Source organism: Cryptomeria japonica, chromosome 4 (genome assembly GCF_030272615.1).
Source record: "Cryptomeria japonica chromosome 4, Sugi_1.0, whole genome shotgun sequence".
In the NCBI taxonomy this organism is placed as follows: Eukaryota; Viridiplantae; Streptophyta; class Pinopsida; order Cupressales; family Cupressaceae; genus Cryptomeria; species Cryptomeria japonica.
Window position 1 is genome coordinate 181266055 of NC_081408.1, and position 6916 is coordinate 181272970.

A 6916-nucleotide genomic window follows, 5' to 3' on the forward strand; every position below is an offset into this window, starting at 1 on the left:
ATAAAGGTCTCTTCTTCATGAGAAGAAGAAGATTTAGGCTGCTAGAAGGAAAAACCTCTAAAGTAGAGAAGGACACTCATCTCCATGCCAAAGCTACTGTCCGGTTGCATCAAGTGTCTAAGGCCAATAAGAAGGCCGAATAAGATCCTAACCTATCCTCAGCCAAACCAGATGAGGTATTTGATGGTGAAGGTGAAAGAGTTACAGAACAGGTGGACACTATTGATGTTGATGCATTAGATGTTGAAGATGTCACTTAGGAAATAGAGAAGGAGAAACAGGACAAGGAAAAAGTGAACAAGGAGAAATAGGACAAGGAAAAAGCAGACAAGGAGAAACAGGATAAAGAAAAAGCAGAGAAGCAAAAGCTATACAAGGAAAAGGTTGACAAAGAGAAAGCAGAGAAAGAGGAAGATAAAAAGAAAGAGGAAGAGAAGAGGAAACAAGATGAAGAGAAGAGAAAACAAGATGAAGAGAAGAGAAAAGAAGAGGAGAAGAGGAAAGAAGAGGAGAAGAGGAAAGATGAGGAGAAGAGGGAATAAGAAGAGGAGAAGTGGAAATAAGAAGAAAGAAAGAAGGAGGAAGAGAAGAATAAACATGAAGAGGAGAAAAGGGAGAAAGAAGAGGAAAAGAAAAGAGCAGAAGAGAAGAAGGAAGCAGAAAAAGCCAAATAGGCGGAGACTCCAAAGGCAACCGATGGTCAAGCCAAAATGGCTGACATCACCAGTCCTATTGACCTCCAATTTGCAGATGAATCGGAGCTGCTACAAAGCATAAAGCTTGCACAAGAAAGACTGGAAACGTTGAGGAGGAAAAAGGAACAGGATGTCATTCAAACTGTGATTGACATCCTTACCAGTTTGATTCCAGGTATTAACCTCCCTGGTACCAATTCCTCTCTGACCAAACTGAAACTTCTATGTACAGTTGTAGAGGACTAGGTATAATGCCTGGAAGAAGTTGAAGCTAATGCACAAAAGAAGCATCAAAAGGCACTAAACACTGCCTTAGTGAAGAAACTGAATGAGCTCCGATCTCAACTTCAGAAACAACAGAAGGATATAAGAGATGCTATGGATGAGGGAAAACTACTATTGAGAAAAATAAGCCAACCCCATCTATTTTGTGATGATGTGCTTGCACAAAAGGATAAACTGCAATCTGATTTGCAGGCATACATAAGCAACTTTAAGACGCCGTATGATTCTTTCACTACATATGGGCAAATTGTTCACCGGTATCAACTTCAATCTGCTAGGATAGAATTGTAGATTAGCAACCAGACAAGAGATTTGTAGGAGCTTCAATTGGTCTTATTACCCAAACTGCAAATTCTTCAGAAGTGCTTTCTCAATATAGAAGCTTTAACGGTAACTCAAGAGATGAGCACAATTGATGCCATGGAAGAACAAGTATCTCAAATGCAGATGGAAAGTGAGGTTGTTGCCTCATTACTTGAGTCATGGTCATCAGCCATGAAGACTTTTATGAAGGATTTTAAATCTATTTTTGATAAGTTTTACTCATTATTGTCATAAACATTTACTCACTTTTAATGATAATGAGAAACAGGGGTTATTCTGCATTACTTTGTCATTGTTGGCAAAGGGGGAGTATTATTTAAAATTTTGATGAATGTTATGTATACTTTCATGTTACCTCTTTAAGGAAGTAGTATACATTGTCTTTTCTACAAAAAGGGATAGTGTATATGCTTGGGGGGAGTAATTTTGATTATGGCATATTTTTGTTGTAAAACACTTAGATGTCAAAATTTTCCTAAGTGTTGCCATCAATGCCAAAGGGGGAGATTGTTGGCATTTTTTATGATGTTGTGATTGTCATTGATGGAAACACACTTGCTTTGTGTACACTTTCTTGATGTATGAGTTATGCTCAACCGGTAATTGTTCCAATCGGTATTATGTATTGTAGTCTTTAGACTATCGGTGTTTTGCAGAAGGTGTTTGCTGGTCACAAACTGACTGAAGACCCCAAGCGGTATGAAGGCCTCAAGTGGTTTGAGGATCTCAAGTGGTACTAAGGAACAAAGCGGTAGTTAACATTTTCCCAGTCTTCATTTTGACAACCGGTAATCGGTAAAATGTATGAACCGGTATTACTCTGTGATGAGTTACCAACCAGTATTTTTGTGATGAGTTATCTTCCACCGACACTTTGGTAGTGATTTTGTGCCGTGTTACCAAATGTATCTAGATGCATTGAACCTAGGAACTTGTAATGTAATCCTATTGGACCGACATGAAATCATACTCCTTTATAAGGACATCATGTCTAGGGTTTTAGCTGTTGATAAGGTTTTTTTTTTATGTGTGATCACAGAAGAGAAGATTAGGTCTATGTGAAGAGTAGGAGTGTGGAGATATTGAAAGATTGAAGTAATACTGAAATGCATTAACAATGAGCTATCATGGATCTAACCAAGCATACTGTGCTAGTATCTAGATCACTCACTTGTTGATTACTCACATTTTTGACAAGTCTGAAACCCTTAACCGGGTAGGCCTGGCAAAGCCTTTGTAAATCCTCTAATAAGGTGGATCACAACTGTGAATCTAAAATCCTCTCACAAGGTAGTCTTTAACAGGACTTATCTCCTAACAGAGATCTAGATTCCTAACAGGATCTGTTCTAGTGAAGAACATTGTATGACCTTAATCGGTATGACCTTAACCAATCTGGTTTCTATTCTGCAGATAGTTACTTGTGAGTTTTCCGCTCACCATGGTTTTTCCCATTTGGGTTTCCATGTCAAACATCTTGTGTTATGGTGATTGTGCTCTTGTGGGTGAATGCTTTATTTGTTGTTTGGTTTGCATTTGTCTTAACCGGTTTGTTAGTAAAATTGTTATACCAGTTAACTGCTAAACTGTTTAAGAGTTTGAGTTCAGTATTTTTTGAATACTAATTCACCCCCCCCCCTCTTAGTATTCATCATGGGTTAGAGGAGGGTTGAGTTAGAGAAAAAGTCTCTAACCATGCAAGAAGGATGAGTTAACCATTAATGGTTATGAAGACTTTCGGGACAAATTTGTAAGAGTCCTTCCAAATTTGGGGGAACTCAACAAGTTAGCTTGTTGAAGAAATAAAGGCTTTATTGCTTTTAGAAGACTTTGGAGGCTTTGAGAAGTGACTTCTCTTTGCTTAGGAATGTGACAATAATTAGGAGATGGATTAGGCTAATTGGAAGGGATTAGAAGAATTTCGAAGGGGGTTTAGGAGGCAAGTGGGAGATGTAGGAAAATGGAAGTGGGTGATTTAAATAAATAAATTAGATTTATTTACTTGCAAGGATCAATTTAATTAAATATAAATTTAATTAAAAAGGGAGAAAGGGGAATTAATTAAATAAAGCGGTTTATTTAATTAAAGGCTAGAAAAGGTTTAGGTGAACTTAATTAAATAAATTGAACAATTCATTTAATTAAATAGATGAATGTGAAAAAATTAATTAAATAGAATTTAATTAAATGGAGGAATGAGGTTAAAATGAATATTAAATATTCATTTAGAAAAGTGATCAGATTTATACGTCTACATTTTGCCCCTCTTTGAAGTGACGTGTGTGCATTTGATTCAAAGAAAATTTGCCGAATATGTTGTCAAAATTTGATCGATATGATGTTTATGTCAAAATGACGATATGATGCCCCAGATTTGATGAACGATATTGATGATGCCCCCTTAGGAGATGAATCAAGGATTTAATAAAAAATTGTCGATTTGATGAGCGTTTTTGAATTGATTGTAATATGAGAATATATATATATATATATATATATATATATATATATATATATATATATTTTAATGCACATTATTGATTCATCTCCCGAAAATGATGTTGATAAGGTTAAAAAAAATGAAAAAGTGAGGAAAGTACATGCCCCACCTACTAACCTTGTTAATTTTACCCTAGTAAAGGTAAAAAGTGAGTTGGAAAAAATCATTTGCACATTTGTCTCCTTGTGATTGTGATAGCTGAGCTCTAACAAAGATGTCAATTCCATATGCTTCACATCGATTTGAGCGCATTCGGTGATATCAGATACCCGTTGCCTATGGCCCACCAGTAAGTGGTCGAAATCTCTCTGCGTTGTTGATTGATTTTGTTAATTTTGATCACATTTTTGAAATTTTGGTCGATGTTTGCCAGTTTAGCGCATAGGTTAAGTCACCTAGCGCATACGATAGACATGTTAGCGCATAGGGTTAACCTGGGTAGGTTAGCGTCTGAGTAGCATTTGGTAGCATGGGTGGGAAAGAGGTTAGCATGTAGAAAGTTCTAGCACATAGGGTCTACAGAATGGTGCATGAAGCAGGTTAGGTAGTGCGTCAAGTAGGTTAGCGCATAAGGTTAACAAGGTAGCTCAATGGAAGTACCACTTAACATGTGGTAGGGTTTTAGCATGTAGAGTATGATTTCTAGCTCATTGATGAAAAAGGATAGCACATGAGTGGCAACTTAGCGCTTAGGAGCCCTAGTTTACCACGTAGGATCCAAAGTTGATTAAAAAGAATTGCGAAGAATGCATCGTGATTCGAATAGATAGATGGCGCAGATGCTGATATGTGTCTACTGATTGTTTTGTTATGGGTCTTGATCCAATATTTTTCCTTCTTTGTGATGATTTATGGTTCTAATATTTTGGTGTAGGATGATTTGAGTCTGTTGCTGCCAATATGAATTACTTTTGATATGGAGTGCCAAGCTGTTTGATTTTTGATGTGGATCCTAATTTTGAGTTTGATATGGATCTGGATGTTGCTTTCTTATATGAGTTGGATTTTTGATATGGTTCTTGATGTGTTGATTTCCAATATGGTATTTGAGTCTTGATTTCTGATATAAGTCCTGATTTGATGCTTGCGATATGGATCTGATGTTTCTTTCAACATGGTTCCTAATTCTTGATTTTCAATATGATTCCTGATTTTTGATATGGTTCTTTGATTGATTTCTCGATATAGGTCTTGATTTGATGCTTGTGATATGGGTCTTTGATTCTCGATATTGATGAATACTAAGAGGTGGGGGGTGAATTAGTATACCAATAATTCCTGTACTTAAACACTTAAACAGTCTAGTAACAAACTGGTAACACAGTTTAACAAACAAACTGGTTAACACACATTCAAACCAGATAGCAAATAAGACATTCACCCACAGGAGCAATAACACCATAACACAAGATATTTGACGTGGAAACCCAAATGGGAAAAACCACGGTGAGATGAAACTCACAAGTAACTATCTGCAGAATAGGAACCAGACCGGTTAAGATCAGACTGGTTAAGGTCATACAATGTTCTTTGCCAGAACAGATCCTGTTAGGAATCTCAATCTCTGTTAGGAGATAAGTCCGGTTAAAGACTACCTTGCTAGAGGATTTTAGATCCACAGATGTGAACCACCTTGTTAGAGGATTTTACAAAAGGCTTTTTGGGCCTACCCGGTTAAGGGCTACAAGCTTGTCAAAAATGTGAGTAATTAACAAGTGAGTGATCTATCAAATAGCACAAATTGCTTGGTTAGATCCTTGATAGCTCATTCCTAATGCATTCCAGCATTACTTCAGTCTTCAACACATTTACTCTCTGCCTCTTTTCGCATACCTCAACTTTTCTTCTATGTTCACACTTACAAAAACTCATCAACCACCTTAAACCCTAGCAACAACTACTAAAACCCTAGACATGATGTCCTTATGAAGGAATCTGATTTGATGTCGGTCCAATAGGGTTACAATACAATTTCCTAGGTTCAATGCATCTAGACACTTTTGGTAACACGACACAATATGCACCGCCAAAATGTCAGCACCGCTAAACAATCAGTGGATGGTAACTCATCACAAAATGTCGGTTGGTAACTTAGCTCAGAGTATTACCGGTTCAAATAAAATACCAGTTAAAGCAAAATACCGGTTGCTGGTTTGACAAAATGAAGACTAGGAAATATGAGCTGTTCCACTTCGTTCCTTCATACCATTTGAGATCCTCGAACCACTTGGGTCTTCATACCGCTTGAGACAGGTGAACACTTTCTGCAAAACACTGATAGTCTAAAGACTATAATACATCATACCGGTTGGAACAAATACAAGTCGAGCTTTAACTCATACAAACAAAAAGTGATCTCAAGGCAAGTGTGTGACCATCAATGACAATCACAACATCAAACATCAAAATTGCCAATAATCTCCCCCTTTGGCATTGATGGCAACACTTAGGAAAATTTTGACATCTAAGTGTTTTACAACAAACAATATGCCATAAGAAAAATTACTCCCCCTAAGCATATACACTATCCCTTTTTGCAAACAAAACAATGTATAACTATTTTCTTACAGAGATAGACATGAAGATATATAGAGCATACATCAAAATTTTCAATACCAAAATACTTCTCCCCCTTTGCCAACAATGACAAAGTATAGCTGAAAAAACCCTGTTTTCATTTGGTATTAAAGAAATAAGAGTTTATGACAATAAAGAGTAAAACTTGTCAAAAACTGATTTAAAGTCCTACAAAAATTATTTCATAGAGAAGGACCAGGACTCAAGTAGGGAGGTAGCCACTTCTTTCTCTATCTGCATCTGGGAGACCCATTCTTCCACGGTGTCTATTGTTCTCATCTCTTGAGTCATTGTTAAGGCATCCAAATTGAGATAACATTTTTGGAGAATTTGCAGCCTGGGCAGTAGGACTAGTTGGAGTTCCTGCAAGTTCCTTGTCTGGTTGCTTATTTCTGCCTCAATTCTTGCAGACTGAAGTTGAAGCTTGTGAATAGTTTGCCCATATGTGGAGAAGGAATCATATGGCATCTTGAAGGTGCTGATAAATGATTGCATATCTAATTGCAGTTTGTCCTTCTGGGTTAGCACATCATCA